This window comes from Felis catus, chromosome D3, assembly GCF_018350175.1.
Source record: "Felis catus isolate Fca126 chromosome D3, F.catus_Fca126_mat1.0, whole genome shotgun sequence".
Classification (NCBI taxonomy): Eukaryota; Metazoa; Chordata; class Mammalia; order Carnivora; family Felidae; genus Felis; species Felis catus.
Window position 1 is genome coordinate 81,375,146 of NC_058379.1, and position 18,791 is coordinate 81,393,936.

General features: G+C 41.9%; 1 long non-coding RNA gene across 3 annotated transcripts in view; it reads right to left on the reverse strand.

Annotated features, from left to right (window-relative positions):
- Positions 1-17,936, reverse strand: part of LOC109493502 — a 36,858-nt gene extending 18,922 nt beyond the window's left edge. For 2 of the 3 annotated variants that reach the window (XR_006587597.1, XR_006587595.1), the window contains exons 1-3: positions 17,877-17,930; positions 2,549-2,838; positions 2,289-2,461 (exon numbers count right to left, since the gene is read on the reverse strand). This is a non-coding gene — a long non-coding RNA (uncharacterized LOC109493502). Of the gene's footprint in view, positions 1-2,288; positions 2,462-2,548; positions 2,839-17,876 lie in introns of all 3 variants that reach the window. The other variant, XR_006587596.1, reaches the window with a different exon arrangement.
- Positions 17,937-18,791: the final 855 nt, after the last annotated feature.

Sequence of the window (18,791 nt, forward strand, 5' to 3'; positions counted from 1 at the left end):
ACACATAGATCAATGAAACTGAAATGAACCCACAACTATAAAGTCAATTAATGTCCAACAAAGCAGGAAAGAATATCCAATTGGAAAAAGACAGTCTTTTCAACAAATGGTGTTGAGAAAACTGGACAGTAACACGCAAAAGAATGAAACCGGAACACTTTCTTACACTATACGCAAAAATAAATTCCAACTGGGTTCAAGACCTAACTGAATCCCAAGCGGACTCTGCACTGTCAGTGCAGAGCCCAGTGTGGGGCTCGATCCTACAAACTATGAGATCATGACCTGAGCTGAAATCGAGAATCGGTTACTTCACTGTCTGGGCCATCCAGGTACCCCAAAGTTTAAGTAGCTTGCCCAAAGTCACACAGCTAGTAAGTGGCAAAACCAGGCTTGGAATCCACTATCTACCTCTGTAGCCTGTGGGTTTAGCTATCACGCTGTTCTTTTATCATTGCATTGATGGCGGATTTTCAGTGGAGTTAATGAGACTTAACTAAAGGTGGTGTAGTCAACAGAGTAGAGCAGTGTGGAACTAGAGGGTGTGTTATGCTCTTGGGGCTTGGAGGCACATCCCCTGCTGATCTTGGGCTCTCAGGGGTGTCTCCTAACACCTACCCCCCCCCCCCGCCCCGAAACCCAAATCCAGGCATCTGAACACCTTTAACTTCGTGCCCAGAGAGTATTAGAGTTCCAGCTCTGATCCTTACTATCTGTGTAGCCTTAATGTCTTTTGAACTTGTTTTCTCCTCTGAAACAGAGTAACAATAGTACTAAATGCATTGATTACTGTATAAATTAAATTAGAGCACTTGTAAATCACTCAGTACAGTGAATGCATACGGTAGCTACTCTACAACTGTTATTTGTCACTGTGGTATTATTGTTATTGTTATTAATTACATCGAAGCTGGTGCTCTTTTCACTGGAAAAACATATTGTCTGTATATAAGTACAAAAGTAGGGGAAGCAGAAATGAGGTGGGTCCTTCAGCCCAGCATTGATGGAAGGGGGTTGTGGGTGGAGGTGGGAAGGAGGAAGCAGTGGTTCCTGGAGGGCTCACAGAGAAGGTGCCGGAATGGTGGTGCAAAGGATGTGGAGGGTGGCTTTGGGTGGCTGGGGGGGCTTGAGTGAGCACCACGAAAAATAGCTCAGTTGAATTAAATTCACTCAACAGTCACCGAATGCTTGCTTTACTCAAAGCAAAGATAAATATGATACACTCTAAAATCATGGCCAAGAGGGCAAGACAGACAAGTAAACCATTGCCTGTTGGAATTTGGGGGGGAAGGAACCAGGTATGTGCTGAAGGGTTAGGGGAGTTCTCAGCCCCGGAAATGGTTATAGCAAGAACAAGGAGCAAGACACACTAGAAGTCAGATGTGCAACTTTTTACACCCCTCCCCACCCAAAAAAGCAAAAAAGGAACTTTAAGGATTGCCAAAGCCAACGGAGGCCCAAAGCAATGATAAAAAACTGGGATATGGAGGCAGAAACTGAGAGTCAGGAAGGAATCAACATGTTTGAACGAGTGAGAGTAGCTGGGTGGGGTGAGGTGGGGAGTCGGGAGTGGCGGATACTTAATACAGCTGTGTGTGCCCTTGGCTGAGTTTTAAGACAGTAATAAAACACTCTCCAATAAAGATAATGTAAACCCTCATTGTAAATCGGATTAAAAACTTTCGATTTATTGAATCAAATGCATAAATTAAATAATAAAGCAACAAAAATTTAATACTAATTACAACACTAAATTGTCAATGGATGAGTGTTCACAACTTCCCTCCACCCCTGTTCCCCTCTATTCTCTCTGTTTCTGTTAGGTGGGGAGCTTTCTTGCTTCACAGATTCGCTTCCAGGCAGGAGGAGCTGAGTAATGCATATCACAAAGAGGAAATGAAAAGAGGCCAGAGGGTAAATGAACCTATACAGTCCTTTAGGGCTGACAAAAGAGAGGTGAGGACAGGGGCCGAATGAATTGTTGTCCAGCGAGAGGTCCGGGCTGAAAGAAGGACCGCAGAGCGGGGAGCTTGGGCGAAGAGGGGACTGGGCTGGGAAAATCATGGCAGGGGCGCCTGAGTGGCTCAGTTGGTTAAGCATCTGACTTCTGTTCGGGTCATGATCTCACTGTTCTGTTAGTGAGTTCGAGCCCCACATGGGGCTCAGGCTCTCTCCTGTTGGCACAGAGCCTACTTCAGAACCTCTGTCTGTCCCCCTCTCTCTCTGCCCCTTCTGCCCACCCAAAAATAAATGAACATAAAAAAAAAAAGAGTGGCAAAGGGACTTACCAGGTCATGTTCTGGGTTCCCAACTGGAAACCCTTTGATATTCTCCCAGGAGATGGAAGTAAAGGGTGGAATTGGTTATTTCTGGTCTCTGCACTGTCGGCACAAGGCACGCCACGAACCACATGTTCCTGGCGTTAAGTGTTTAAGTCAGGTCAGCTTTGTCTGGGTGGAACCTCAGGAAACGACCAGAGCACAGACATTCAGAAAGGGAGAGAAAAGGTTAGCTTTAAGCTTCCCGAGGAAATAATGCGCAAACTCACCACGTTTTCTGAATTTACGTGAATCCACTCATGGTGAGGAAACCACATTCATACACCTGTCCTATTCACGAGCAGGGCTTCAAGTGTCAACATAGCAAAGTTCTCTTAAGGGGTCCAGGCTTATTCAGGGTTTTATTCTTTGAGGGACCATCACCAGATCTGAGCGTGTTATTAATGATCTCAGGATGCCATCTGTTTATCCTTGTATGCAAGGTGTTGAATCCCACTGGAAGCAGGGAACAGTGTCAGGTTTTTTTTTGTTTGTTTCCACACCAACGAGGTTTCATAGTCTATTATAAAAGCATGAAAGAATAATTAGAAATGAACTAATGTGGGCCAAGGCTACCGAAAAAAAAAGAAACCAAAAAAACAAACAAAAAAACCAAATAAAACAAAAAAACAAATAAACACCACCAAAACCCAAAAATCATTAAATGAGAAAACTACATGAAGAGCCAAGAATGAACAGTCATGCAAAATGTAAGACAGAGAGAATCACTTGCCACACAGGTGTGTGGGAGAGTGTTTTAGGCAAACATCCTTTGACACTGATTTCACTCATTAAAAAAATTTTTTTTTTAATGTTTATTTGCGTGTGTGTGTGAGAGAGAGAGACAGAGCATGAGCAGGGGAGGGGCAGAGAGAGAGGGAGACACAGAATCTGAAACAGGCTGCAGGCTCTGAGCTGACAGCAGAGCTCCATGCTGGGCTCGAACTCACAGACCACGAGATCGTGACCTGAGCCAAAGTTGGACGCTTAACGAACTGAGCCACCCAGGTGCCCAGATTTCACTTTTTTGTAAGCCAAAATAAAATGCTTCAAACTTCTCCTCGGAGATGGAGATTGTTACCTGAGAAACCATTTGTTCTGCCTTTTTATGTTTGGGTGTTTCTGTGGCCAACTACCTCTATAATTGTATTTTTCGCATTGTGTCCACATGGGCCATGATACGCGTTGACTTTCTGCTTCATTTCTTAAGCTATGCAGTAACTTGAAGGGACCATAAAAAATAGAAGATTTTGTGAACATCTGCTTGAAAACTTTCCATGTAGATTCATTGTCCTTAGAATGACGATGTTTCCTTCCACGTGCGTATTTGCTTGGTCTGCATTCCAAACATGTTGCAAGAATACGTGCACCGTGGGGTTGCCACACGATTCAGCAGCTGCATGATGTTCTGCCATGACAAACATGCAGGAAATGGGTTTGCGTGTGGAGTGATCTTCCTGTGTTTCCTCATGATTAGAAAGCCATATTATCAAGGAGGAGTGCTGGGTCAGCAGCTCTGCGTTGATGTGGCAACTTACTAGATATCCTGGGGTTCTTTTCTGGAGCGGGCGTGAAGGCTGGAGCGAAATGGTTGAGGCAGGCCTGCCAACGACCAAGGTCTTCAGTACAGGTCTATGTAAAAAGAGTGGGATCTGGGGACATTTGTGGCTGAAGCTTCTATACCGCTGGAGATCCCAGTAGTGTTTGAGAGGTTTGGAGGTGTGGGAGTAAATGGGCCAACCCTGTCTGGGCAGGTATTCCTGTAGGAGGAGGGCTCAGGCTCTGCCATGACCACAGGATCAGAAAGTCACGTAAGGTTTTAAATCAACTTTATTGAGAAAGTTGACTCAATCATGCAAATCATTCAGCTTACCAAAAGCAACACGAAAACAATTGAGGAAAGACTTTGATGTCCTTTATTCAAGGGAACCAGTGTATGGATCACAGGCAGTGGGGGGCCATTCTGGAGCGGGGGCAAGAGTGAGTTTTATGGAGCATTAGAAGAGGCAATGTGGAAAGAGGACATGATTGGCTAGGAAGCTGGGGATTTCCTTATAAGGGGATTTTCTAGGGTAAAGTAAGCTACCTAGAGCTGAATGGCAGCATCGTGATTGGCCTGGGTTACGTTTCCTTGATAGGCATTTCCTGTAAGTGCAGGTTGACTTTGGTTTACCTTGTGATGTGGGCCAGGCCAGTGGCTAGGGACTCCCATCTTGTGGGTCCAGATATATAAATGAACTTTATCAAACTAAAATGGATGAAGCATTTCCTACATGCTGGGTGCTAGGCTGGGTGCCGGGACAGAGCAGCACACAGTTTCTTAACGTGGAGTTTTTCTCTTATTAATCTCTCTCTTGGGGGAGGCCACCTGTTTTAGGTTGCATTCTCTCAGAAGGAGACCTTAAGCCTAGGATTCCTGGAGAGCTAATTTATTTAAGGAGAGACCTCCAGGGGAAACCAGGAAGGGCTCAGGGGAGGCAGGATGAGGAAGGAGAAGAAGCCACACCAGGGTGGAGTTTCAGGGGAAGTCCCAGACTCACCTGATCCCGCAGGGAGCTCTAGAACATAACACTCAGGACACAGGAGCTGGGCTTCTGTATTCTCACATCCGGCAGCTATTGGCTATGGGCCTCCCATGGGAGATGTAAAACTCACAGGCACTTCCAGCTCTTATTACTGGAGACATGGCTTTACCCCCCACTGGAAATTTTCTGAATGTTCCGTTGCAAGCCTGTATCAGCAAGTGGACAGAAGCTAGAGGATGAGCAGGCGGGCAAGGTACCAACAGTGTCCCCCACCCACCAGCGGGGGAGGTGGTAGACAGGTCATAAAGAAGAAAAGAGCACCCCGAACCTTGCTACTCAAACTGTGGCCTCAGACCAACAGCATCTGGCCTAATGGGATCCACCAACAAGGAACTTGTTAGAAACGTGGAGACTTAGGCCCCGTGGAAGACTAGTTAATCAGAAACCAAATATTAATAAGATCTCCGGGAGATAGGGATGCACATTAACTTCCAATGGTCTTGGCTCCAGAATGTCAGAAAAGATGATCTACAGACCTCCTAAACTGGCAGGAATAAGCATCACCATCTGGGCTGCAACATGGTGGGCTTAGAAAGTTCTTAGCCTGAAGGCCCTCTGGCCTAGCAGCTGAAACCAGGGACAAGAGAATGCGTTCCTGACTGCGGCAGGGCAGTGCTCGCTTCCCTACCTGGAGCTCTATCACACCAGGCTTGCAGGTCCCAAATTTCCAGACTCTTCAGTCTCCATTATTTCAGCAGGAACTAGGATCTTTTGGGGAGGGAAGTGGGGAGAGGATGAGGAGGAAAGGTTTGGGCACTGACAGAGGAAAGAGCAAAATATAAAATAATGCAAGATTTAGAGTTGACTCCACAATTTAAGCTTGAAAAGCATATTGAAAAGTCACAGCAGGTAAATCACTTGACTCAGTTATGCATCATTAAAGGAGTCATGGCACAAGTCATGCATGAGGAGAAAACTCTGGGGTAAAATATGTTGGTCACCAGGAGGCCCCCAACAGGACAAAAATGTCTCTTCCGCAACATTGAAACTTCCTGCCATTAAAGTCACACTGTAGTCAGTCAGCTGACACCATCTCCGAGGGGACACCATCTCTGGAGGGCTGCTTGCAGCACAGTTTGAGGGCCATCTGGCTAAAGACTCAGATGACACACAGTCGTTTAACCTCGGGATATTTCTAAAATAACACACGAAAATCGTAGTTTTGACCGCTGTGGATTTGAAGCAGTGAGCTAGGAAGACAAAGAGAATTGAAGGGAATGTAACAGCAGTAACTTTTAGGAGGCAAAAAGTAGGTTGCTTATTGTGGGTGGTAGTTGACTTAGGAGAACCAAGAGACCTGAATCCTAGAAAGTGAGCAATCAGGAAGACTGATAATAAATTTAATGTATCCACGGCATGTCTCTAAAGGCTGAAGAATTAGCAGCACCAGGTACATTAGGGATGGAAGCTTGAGCCAAAAATAGACCAGTGGACCGATTGGTAGTCTGCTGAAGATTCAGTTTGGCATTCCGATCCTCTCCCACCGTCCACGCATCAGCATGCCGCCCCTCCCCCTCTAGTAAGGAAGGCAGGTGACTGGGAGTTGATTCTCCAGAGACAGAAGAACAGATGGCAGCCTGTACATAGCCGAACGCCAGACACAGCTAAGATCAAGGCTGCCGTAATGAACAGAGAAGAGTAAGGAAAAGTGTAAATTTTGAATTGGGTAGGTCTCCGTAGGACCCAGAAATCCCACAGCCATTAGCTGGCAGCTAGGAGATCAGAACGGTTTTCTCCAGGCATCGAAAGATAGTAATATTGGGGATCTCCCAAAGACACAGCCCAGATTGATCACCCTACATTCCACACTTTTCTCCCTTTCGGCCAGGCTCCCTTCCGAGCAGAGTTTCCGGTTAGCTTTTTGATGTTCCATTCTGAACCAGGAGCAGACTAGCAGGTATCTACGAGCGATGTAGCAGGATTCTCGCACAGATGGTCGTGACACCGAGGCTTTTTAATTTCCAGCAAGAAACTTTTATTCGTGCCGGCACCGCTCAGTTGGGTTCATACCCAAAGAACTGAGCACCGAACGTCACATGGCCTAGTTTTTGGTATCCATTTTCTATTTCTCTGTCTCCCGCAAATGGTAACACACATAACATGCAGTCTGATTAAGTGGTCTCAGTTTACAAGGTCACGAGGGATGTTGTCACGTAGGCGCACAGCCAGGTTATCTTGAAGTTTTCTCTCCCTTTATTCCTCTCTCCTTAGGGAGGGTACCCTACCACATTCCCCCCCCCCCTTTGATGCTCGGACATCTCTATTTTGGGTCAAAGCGCATCATGTTCGTTTAGAGGTCTATATTTCCATAACATGATGACATGAGTTGCCGTTTTTCTCTCAACCGTAGCCTCGGTGAGACTGGAGACAGACCTTACAATCAAGGGAGCTAAGCAGGGTAAGATCAAGCCCCCTCCCGCGGTATCTAATAATGAAAGAACATCAAAGCATTTTCCACGCTTCAGATGCTTCTCCCAGCAGCTGTCCAGAGGGGCTGGAAAACAGTTCAGAAGCTAAAAGAGTTAGTGTTCCACAGAACAACTTGGACCAGAGACAGGACAGGAGAAGAGATAAACCCATAGAGGAATCCCTCTCTGTTCACTTTGAAGGACTGTCCCAAGGTATGCTATTTCCATACGGCTTCTCTGCGATGAACACGTTGGGTGGATGAGTACCTGGTTGGGTTTGTAAGCTCTGGCCAGCGAGGAAGTTAGCTTCCCTTCTTCCTCTGTATGACTTTCCTTCTCTTTCCCCCTGGATGCCCCAGAATTGCACCGTACAAGACCCATTAACATGCGAGCTTTGCCTTAGGCTCTTTTGCCAGATAACACAAGATACTACACCCAGGCCTGAGAATGATCACACAGAGCAGACGGTTCACCCTCTACCCACTGGTTCACATGGGCCTCTGGAGGATTTGAAAGCAGCCTTTTAGGGCATGAAGCTATTGATTTTTATTTTCCTGGGATTACAGAAAATGCCAAATGTACACAAAAGCAGAGAGAACAGTTTAATGAGCCTCCATATACTCACCAGCTAGCTTTAGTTATTGTCACCCATGGCCTCTCTTGGCTCACCCATTCTTCTACTCTCTTTCTCCCTCAACTTTGATGGCTTTGAAGCAAATTCTAAGCATCATCTCATGTTACCCGCAAATACTTAAGTGTCTGTTACTAAAGACCCAAGGTGATGGGTCTTTAAAATCATAACACAATACCTTTTATCATAACTAAAAAAATAACTTCTCCATATCATTAAAAAAACCCCAACATTCTTTAAATTTCTCTGCTTGATTTAGAATTTTCTCCTTTTGTAGTTGGTTAATTCAAATAAGTCCACCATATATATACATATGTATATATACATATATATATACATATATATATAATTCCTCAAAGTATCGTTTTAACTCATAAATTTTAATGTATTTGAAATGTTTAAATTCATTTCCATTTTAATTTTTCTTTCATGATCAAATTGCCTTATTTTTGGTCAGTGGGAACTTTTTCACGTTGGCTTCTGGGTCCTTTTGACATGACCCCAGTAGTCTTTAATGGCCTCTTTGCTTTCTGCCGTAACAAGATACTCATATTCACCCTGTATTTCCGGCCCCGGGCCTAGAATCAGTTACAGTAAAACCTTGGTTTGCGAGCATAATTCATTCTGGAAACATGGCTTGTAATCCAAAGCACTTGTATATCAACACGGGTTGGTTTCAAGAACCATTGGCTCCGTTGCGACCATGTGATGTGGAGCACCGTGTCTTCCTTATATTGCAAGACATAGCTCACTTATTAAGTTGAAATTTATTAGAAATGTTTGCTCATCTTGAGGAATACTTGCATAACAAGTTACTCGGAATCCAAGGTTTTACTGTATTTTTTTAAGTAGCCCTAGTTGTCTCTAGCAACAAAAGTTTTAGAAGTTACTACAGGAGAATATCTTTCCGACTACGAGATGGAAAAAATTTCCTTAAAAAGATGCAAAATGTTAAGCACGTAAGGAGAATACAGATATATTTAACAGTATCAAGACATATCTTAAACACTTTTAAATGCCAAATTAGAGTATTTTGGCAACGTATATAATCAACAGTATATAGAAGGAACTCCAGTAAATCAATTAGAAAAAAAAAATGTTTCTCCAAACTTTCCTTGACCAAAATAAATTTCAAATAAGGATTTCACATTCACAAGAGAGGAAATCCACATCGTCACAGTCTTATGAAAGAATGTTCAATCTCTTTGGCAATCAGGGAAATGCAAATTATGACATACCATTTTAACCGTGCTCAATGGTCAAAAGTCAAGAAATCTGACAATATCAAGCGCTGGAGAGGTGCATGATGGGGATGTCTTTGTATAGTGCTGTTGAGAATATATATTAGAAAACTGGCGAATGCGTAAATAATTTGTAATATTTTAATTCATTCAACTCATTGCTATTCCACGGAAAAAATGAACTATACTGGGATGCCTGCATGGCTCAGTTGATTAAGCGTTGGACTTCAGCTCAGGGCATGATCTCGTGGTTCATGAGTTCAAGCCCTGCATCAAGCTGTCTGCTGTCAGCACAGAGCCCGATTTGGATCTTCTGTCCCTCTCTCTCTGCCTCTCCCCAGCTCACGCTCTCTCTCTCTCTCTTCCAAAAATAAATAAACATTAAAAAAGAAAAGAACTATACCTAGAAACAACCTGAGTTTTAGAAACATAATGTAGAATGGAACAACCGAGATCCAGAAGACTACAGAATATGTAGAATTTTAATAAACAATTTGGCATTGTATTGTACATACCCTGGAGAAACTCTTGCATTATCCGTATACCTATGCAGAGTCTCTCTAGGGCGGGGATCAGTGAATTACAGCATATGGCCCACCACATGCTTTTGCAAGTAAAATTGTATTTGAATACAGCCGCACCCATTTGTTCATTTCTGTTTCCCCACCACAGTGACAGAGTAATGGTAATAGAGACCAGATGGCCCACAAAGACTAAAATATTTACTACCTGGCCCTTTACCAAACACATTTGCTGCCCCCTACTATGCTACAGTACGTGTAAGATAGTGCCGATTTTTTTTTAACATTTATTTATTATTGAGAGACACAGAGTGAGCAGGGAAGGGGCAGAGAATGGGGGAGACACAGAATCTGAAGCAGGCTCCAGGCTGTGAGCTGTCAGCACAGAGCCTGACGCAGGGCTCAAACTCACAAACCGCTAGATCATGACCTGAGCCAAAGGCTGACGCTTAACCGACTGAGCCACCCAGCCTCCCATAGATAGTGCCAAATTTTACCAAAGCTCACACAGAAGCAAAAATAAACAACCTATTGTTTTCTCATATTTTCATGATAAGGATATACAAATAAAACCAGGGAATGTTGAATAAAAATTCAGAATAGTGTTTTCTTCATGTAGGAATCAGAAGGTAGAGGATGGAATGGGGAGACATACATAGTAAATAGAAGTTAATGGCACTATTCCTTCTATGCATTAAATATTGTATTAGAAATATAACAAAAAGTAAATTTAAAAAACCAAAATAAGTAATTCCAGAAAAATTTCTTAGGACGGAATGACAAAGGCTTCCAGATTAAAAGAGCCTGAGTACCAGTAGAATTGTACAAGAGTAAGTCCACCATTATGAAATTTCAGGACATTGCAGACAAATTCCGTAAGCTTCCAGAGATCAAAGTTAACGTCATAGACAAAAGATCAGAAATTAGAACAACTTTTGAGTTTTTACTAGCAAGGCTAAATACTAGAATATGACAGAAAATGCCTATTGGTATTTCAGAGGGAAAATATTTTTTAGCCTAGAATCCTATACAACACCAAACATAATTTAGCAAAGGGGAAGGAAAAGGCGTTTTGAAGTATTCGAGATCTAAAAAGTTACTCCCTATGCCACTTTTTTCAAGTTGTTACTGGAGCATGTGCTCGACAGCATTGGGTCAGGGAACCAAGAGAAAGATGATGAAGAATGTAGGATAAAGAGAATCCAATCCCAGAGAGACATAAAAAAACAAAAAACAAAAAACAAGAAAAAGAACAACAGAAAAACCCACAATCCTCAGATTCTAGGTCATCACAAGAGGACAGACTTTCAGGAGGCTTGAGACCAACTATTTGGTCTGGACCAGATCAGAGGCTCTGAGCATCGTTATTTTAAGAAAATGAAATTGATTAAATACCTCACGTGCATTACATATAGTACTCGTTTGTCTTACAACTGGAAGTGTGTGCCTTTTGACCATGTTTCAAGTCCTTCTTCTCCCCAACCCTCGTCTCTGGTAAACCCAAGTCTGATAGCCTTTCCTATGAGTTTTTTCTTTCTTTCTTTTTTTTTTTTTAATTTTTTTTTCAACGTTTATTTATTTTTTTGGGACAGAGAGAGACAGAGCATGAACGGGGGAGGGGCAGAGAGAGAGGGAGACACAGAATCGGAAACAGGCTCCAGGCTCTGAGCCATCAGCCCAGAGCCCGATGCGGGGCTGGAACTCCCGGACTGCGAGATCGTGACCTGGTTGAAGTCAGACGCTTAACCGACTGCGCCACCCAGGCGCCCCTCTTTCTTTTTTTTAAAGATTCCATGTATAAGTGAGATGATATAGTATTTCCCTTTTTCTATCTAACTCATTTCACTTAGCCTGGTGCCCCGTGGGTCCATCCATATTGCAACACTCCTGCCATTCCTCCTATTTTATGGCTAAATATTTCATTATATACATACGCAACTTCTTTATCCAGTTATCCATCAGTGGGCATTTAAGTGGTTTCCATGTCTTGGCTGTTGTAAATAATGTTGCTATGAACATGGGGGTGCAGATGTCTTTTCGATTTAGTGTTTTCGTTACCTTTGGATATATTCCCAGAAGTGGATTTACTGGATCATATGGTAGTTCTATATTTAATTTTTTGAGGAACTTGATACTATTATCCATGGTGGCTTCACCAACTTACAATCCCACCAGCAGTGGACAAGGGGTCCCTTATCTTCACATCTACACCAACCTTTGTTATCTTTTGTCTTTTGATGGCCATGTAATGGGCATGAGGTAGTATCTACTGCAGTTTAAAAAAAAATTTTTTTTAACGTTTTTATTTATTTTTGAGACAGAGAGAGACAGAGCATGAACGGGGGAGGGGCAGAGAGAGAGGGAGACACAGAACTGGAAGCAGGCTCCAGGCTCGGAGCCATCAGCCCAGAGCCCGACGCGGGGCTCAAACTCACAGACCGTGAGATCGTGACCTGAGCCAAAGTCGGACGCTTAACCGACTGAGCCACCCAGGCGCCCCCCACTGCAGTTTTAATTTGCGCACAGCTAATGACTAGTGATGTTGAACATCTGTCCATGTATCTGCCTTTCATATATCTTTCATACATCTTTGGAGTGATGTCTCTTCATGTCCTTTGCCCATTTTAAATTGGGTTATTTATTTTTATTTATTTATTTATTTTTTGCTATTGAGTGTCATTAGTTCTTTATATATTTTGGATATTAACTCTTATCAGATATATGGTTTGCAAATACTTTTTCCCATTATGTAGGTTGTGTTTCCACTTTGTTGATGGTTTCTTTTGCTGTACAGAAGCTTTTGAGTTTGATGTAGTCCAATTTGTTTATTTTTTATTTTGCTGCCTGTACTTTAGGTGTCATATCCAGAAAATCATTACCAAGATCCTTGTCTAGGAGCTTTGTTCCTATGTTTTTTTTCTAGAGGTTTCATGGTTTTAGGTCTTCTACTTAAGTCTTTAATCAATTTTGAGTTAATTTTTGTGAGTGGTATAAACTGTGGGTCATTTCAGTCTTTTACACGTGACTAGCCAATTTTCCATTTATCGAAGGGACTGTCTCTTCTCCATTGAGTATTCTTGGCTCCCTTGTCAAATATTAGTTGACCATATATTATTGTGTTTATTTCTGGGCTCTTGATTCTGTTCCATTGATATGTTTGTCTGTTTTTATGCTAGTGTCAAAGTGTTTTGATGACTACAGTTTTATAATGTAGCTTGTAATTGGGAGTGTGATATCTCCTGCTTTTTTTTTTCTTGTCTCATTAAATGTGTAAAATAAGATTTATCTTGCTGGGAGAGATTTGTGGTTGAGTTAATAATAAGTATATATAAACTAAATACATTAAAAAATGTTTATTTATTTTGAAAGCAAGAGGGAGAGAGAGAGAGAGAGAGAGAGAGTGTGTGTGTGTGAGTGGGGGAGGGGCAGAGACAGAGACAGAATCCCAAGAAGTCTCCACACTCAGTATGGAGCCCTACATGGGGCTCAGTCTCAGCATTGTGAGATCATAACCTGAGTCCAAATCGAGAGTCAGACGCTTAACCAACTGAGCTACCCAGCCGCCCCAGATACATTTAAAAGACAAGATAATTAAGAACTCTAGAAAAACAAAACGTGCAAAAAGTACAATTATAGAATATGGCCCAACTTGAATTCCATGCACATAGTCATAATAATTAAAAAGCAAATATTAATGTAACAAAAATTTAGATATTATTATACATGGCAGGATGGGAGATGTGCACATGTGTATCTCTAAAGACCATGCTTATATGGCTACTTCTTAAACAGTTTTAGGAGAGATATGGAGGAAAATACCAAAAGAATTAGCTAAAGGAGTTAAAAATAATTCCTTTCCGGAGTGAGAAATCCGAGAAGAAAAATTATGTATGCTTTTAATGAAAATTTTAAAAATAAGTTTCAAAAATGACACCATAGACCAAAATCTGATGTATTAAATAGGATCATCCCTTCCCAGTTTAACCAACTAACCAAGAAAATACAGCGATATCTGGAATTGGCCTCTCCCTTAAAAGAAATTAATTAAACAAGTCAGCTTGAATCTACGAGGATGAGATGCTTTTTTTTTTGTAACGTCTTCAGCACATTACATAATCTTTCCATTCATGTGAAGCTGTTCTTCCAGAAATGAGTGTTGTTTGGCAGTCAGAAAGTGGAGGGAAAAAGCATCCTCTGCTCTGACACTCAGAAACTGGTCTGACACAGCAGCCAGGTCATGTCATTCTATTAGACATAAACCTTGTCACAGAATCCCAGCCTCAGACAAGTTACTCTGAGACCACGCAAAAATGAGACAGCATAAGCCTATGTCATAATTTTGTTCAAGTACAGGCAAAACCAGGTTCACTCGGCTGTCCATTAAATAGCAAACACACCTGTCTCTCACCCAAAAATGATTGACTGCTACTTCTTTACCATTTACAGTTTTATCTTCCCTATAAATAAGATTTATGGAGATACCAATCAAGGAATTACACCTCCTCCCTTTTCTGACAGCATCCGATGCAGAGCAAAGCCCAGCCATCATTAAGGTGGGATGCTGGATGATGCCTTGTCATAGGCAGCATGAACAAAGGAGGATCCAGTTTTACATTGCGAAGCACTGGGCAACTCAAGAGGGAATATGACATTGTCTCTGTCCTTGAGTTTCTAATAGCTTCTTAAACAACCACAGGAACATAGAATGATACATTTCAAAACTGGAAAGAACATCAAAGTTATTGTCAGTGGAACAAACATCGACCTACAACATTTGGGTTTAATTTAATTCTTACCATTTATTAACACTGAGGCAAATCACTTGACTACTGTTCTGTTTTATTACCTGTGAGACAATGACTTATCCTACTTAAACAATCACTGAAAATATTAAATAAGATAATGTGCATTGAAATATTTTATAAGCTGTATGGGACCATCATAATGTGGGGAGCCCAAAAGGAAAGGAAGCCCCCAAAAGTGAAATGACCCACCCAAGATCATATTGGGTATTATCAGATGTCAGTATAACATTCAAGTGGAGATAATTACCAACAGCACTTCAGCAGTAAAAATAATGATAATAATAATAATATCGATTGCTTATTATGATTAGACATTCTGCCTTTCACTTTTTCTACATTATTTCATTTATAACAAAAAATATTTTAGTCTTTCACATAGAAGGCGAGACTCCTTTTATATCTCTCAGTTTTATCCAGAGCTGACGGAATTCATGAACATTATTATATTCTATACGACTGTAGCAGAAATTTTGGAAATGCAGGACATATGCTTAACTCTCTACATTAATATAAGAAAGAGGATCTTATGCTTCAAGATCATGATGCTATATTTGAATATCATGCAGCGTAATTTCAATTTGAGTCAGGCTAAATGCTCATGACTCTTCATTAAAAAAGTGTGATGACCAAAGATTCCTCCTTGATGGTAAAGTTTTCCAAAAAATTTTGAAATGGGCTTTATGTGCTCATGTCCAGGAAAACAGGAACTTGTTATGGAGTAAGAGTTGTTAAACATTTGTAACCCTAGGAATTGGCCACAAAGATATGCGTCCTTGAGTGTTGTGGAAAAGTCTAGAACTTTCCTTGAATAAATGGTATGGATTGATTCTTTATCCCTCCACATATCTGGGTTTCTTAGCATCACTTGATGAAATATGAGACTGATACAGTCCATAGCCAGTTCTGGTAAACCAAAGAGCCTCTGCACTCTAAGAAGTCACTACTATAGAAAAGTTAAATTGGAACACAATACTACACCCTGCCTGTGTATGAAAAGAGACAGAAGCACTTTCATATTAAGGCAACAAGCATATGGGTAAAAATATTGAAATGACTAAGAAGTATGATTGAAACAGTGCTGGAAGCATGGTAAGGGCAAAACTCACCGAGAAATGATATACTTTGGGAGATAATTCATTCAGATAATTCATCTGACTCAGACTTCAGATAAAACAAACACTGTAAAAGGATAGATTAAGTCTGGAATGAAATCTCTCTCTTTCTCTCTCTCTCTCTCTCTCTCTCTCTCTCTCTCTCTCTCTTTCTCTCTCTCTCTCTCTCTCTTTCTCTCTCTCTCTCTCTCTCTGTCTCTCTCTCTCTGTCTCTCTCTCTCTCTCTCTCACACACACACACACACACACACACAGCCATCACAAGCCCTGACCTGATGGAAATCTGAGATGTTCTGATCTTTGTATGATCTCATTAGCCTACTCACTTCAATGTCAAATACATAAATCATTTAAATCATTTCTTTCCCTGAAGTCAATACTCTTGCAACTCTATTAGTAGCATGGTGATTAGGAGCATCTTCAAAAATTTTTTCCCATTGAAAGTTTATATATTTCTGTTTGTAGTCAAATGTCCAAAACTTAGAAAACTGAGGCAAATGAAGTAGCCTTCTTCCCTTGTGTCCTTAACCACCCCCACCCCCACCCTCATTTTCTCTTAGCTTTTAGTCTCCTTTCCTAGTGCTTGATACTTGAGCACTGCTTACAGCTCCTGGGGCCCCAACTCCTAAGATGCCTTCACCTGAACCCTGGAGTAGACGAGGTACTTTCCCTGCCACAGGCCTGACCCTCTCTGTGTCTATTGTAGCTAGTCACGATCAAGGTCTCTATTCTTTTGCTGATGGAGTCCTATCTCAGCACCTGCTGCTGAAGTTCTCCAAACTCCTAGACCCAGGATCCTCACATTCAACTCACATCATTTGATGGGATTCACCCTTAATGGCTCCCTGTCCCAGAAGATAAAGTTTTCTATCTTCATAGCAAAGGAGGAAGGAAGAGAAGGAAGGCCACACTTTGAGGCTATCTCAGTAGTGCTAAAGAGGATCAAACTTAGAATAAAGTTTGTCTTCAATTCAGTTCAAAAACATTAAGTGAGCACATATTATACTAAAATTGTGGGAATAGAAACTGAGATACACAGTTTCTGTTCGTAAGAGCCTTACCAGGGAACCAAATGTGTAAAGATAGAACTTAAGAGTTTTCTAAGTACAGCAATAAAGCGGATCACTAATGCTAACAAATTTGAGCGTTAAGTGCCAGGTATTAAAGACTTATTTCACAGTATTGAAATTAATGTTATTGGAAAAGAAGGCAGAGGCCAGATCACAGATGGACTTGGACTCTGACTGGACTTTGCCTTGTGTTTACTGAGGACCCGATGAAGAATTTTCAGAAGAGTCATAGCTAGGTCGGATTTACATTAAATAGATATGGCTTACGGCTTAAGCGGCAAGATACTAGAGACGCGGAGATGATGGAGACCAAAGAGTAATAGTTTCAGAGAAAAAAGAAGAGCACATCAACTCAGGAAATATTCAAAACTAAAATTAGTGGACTAGTTAAATGATAGATGTGAAAGTGGATATAAAGAAAAGAATCAAGGAATTTGCTTCAATTTTGGCTTGGGTGTCTGATAGGCAGATGGGAAGCAGGTGAGGAGGAACAGGGGGACAGAGGTCAGGGAGGGACGGACAAAGACAGGCGTTCAAGGGCGGGTGTCCACTAGGAGTCTTCATTCGGCCATCTCGGGATCCCGGGAGAGGTCGAGGTTGAAGACGGAGCTGCAGGAGCCTTTGTTGTCTCCTTCCCACCCCTTCTGCTCTCGTCACCCATGCATCCCACTTACATTCCCGTATTCCTGTCCACGCGTTCCGTGAATTATGACTAATTAACAGAGGGAGAACTGAGCAATCATTTCCCCTCCTTCTCCTCACTCTGACACAAGTCTAAATAAGGCTGTCTTCATTTGAAGGCGACGTAGGTACTCTGACCCCACCCCGTGATAAGATGCATCACTGTGCCCCCGTATATCTACTTTTTTTTTTTTTTTTGGCAGTTCCTTTCTAGAAATCAGGGATTCTCCCAGTCATTTTATATGGGACCAAATCTGAAATCTGTGTGTAAATCATTTATGTATTTTAGTAGTAAGCGTCAATTGGTCTCTGGTCTTTTTATCTACTCTTAATGGGGGAAAAAACAAGATACGCAAATTCATAAAGAGGGTAAAACAAAAGTAATCAACATCTGGATTTGGAATGCATTTTCTGATTATGTCCTTATTATTATTATTATTATTATTATTATTATTATTTACCTTCTAAGTATGTTTTATGAAAATTACCATTAAAATGTCTTACTTTTCCAGGGCGCCTGGGTGGCTCAGTCGGTTGAGCGTCCAACTTTGGTTCAGGTCATGATCTCGCGGTCCTAGAGTTCGAGCCCTGCATCCGGCTCTGTGCTGACCTCTCAGAACCTGGAGCCTGCCTCAGATTCTGCCTCTCTCTGCCTCCCCCTCTCCCTCTCTCTGCCCCTCCCCCACTCATGCTCTCTCTCTCTCTCTCTCTCTCTCTCTCTCTTTCTCTCTCTCTGTCAAAAATAAATAAACTTTAAGGTATCTTTAAAAAACAATGTGTTACTTTTCCTAGGCATACAGTACTGGCCTAGATGTACTCAGCACACACTAGATAAAAGAGACTAAATTAAGACTTGTTAGGTAATATAAATAATCCACTTATCCAAAAATAATCCACAAGGGTAGCAGAGAGCTGAACGATGCATGCAATTGCGGTTACACGGATCCAGTGTTGTATCGTTAGATCCTTGACGGAAATGCATCACCACAAGCACAGAGTTTCATCTGGTGTGTAGAATGAGTGAACTCATGACTCACAATGCATTCGGGGGCTGCTCTGGAAATTTGATCTCTCTCTGCATGCTTTTGGCATGACAGGTTGTAGGAAGGTTATTCCTTTTCTCAAGTAGCTGAATCACAGAACACTGGATATTTGTTCCCACAGCCTGCCAGCCGTGGCATCTATGTTGGGGTTATCACTTGGCAACAAGATAAATACCCTGACTGAAGTGTTACACTCCCTAACAGAACTTGTCTCGTGTGCAGACTTTCTCACACTCGTGGCTAGCCCAGGGCAATACCTTAAAATAGGCAAGGTTTGCTTTCTGTTGCCCTGGATGATGATACTGTCCCTTTCTGTGGCTTTGGCTCACTCATTCAAAGGCACCTCGGTCTTTTGCTTCTCTTCCTGACACAGCCC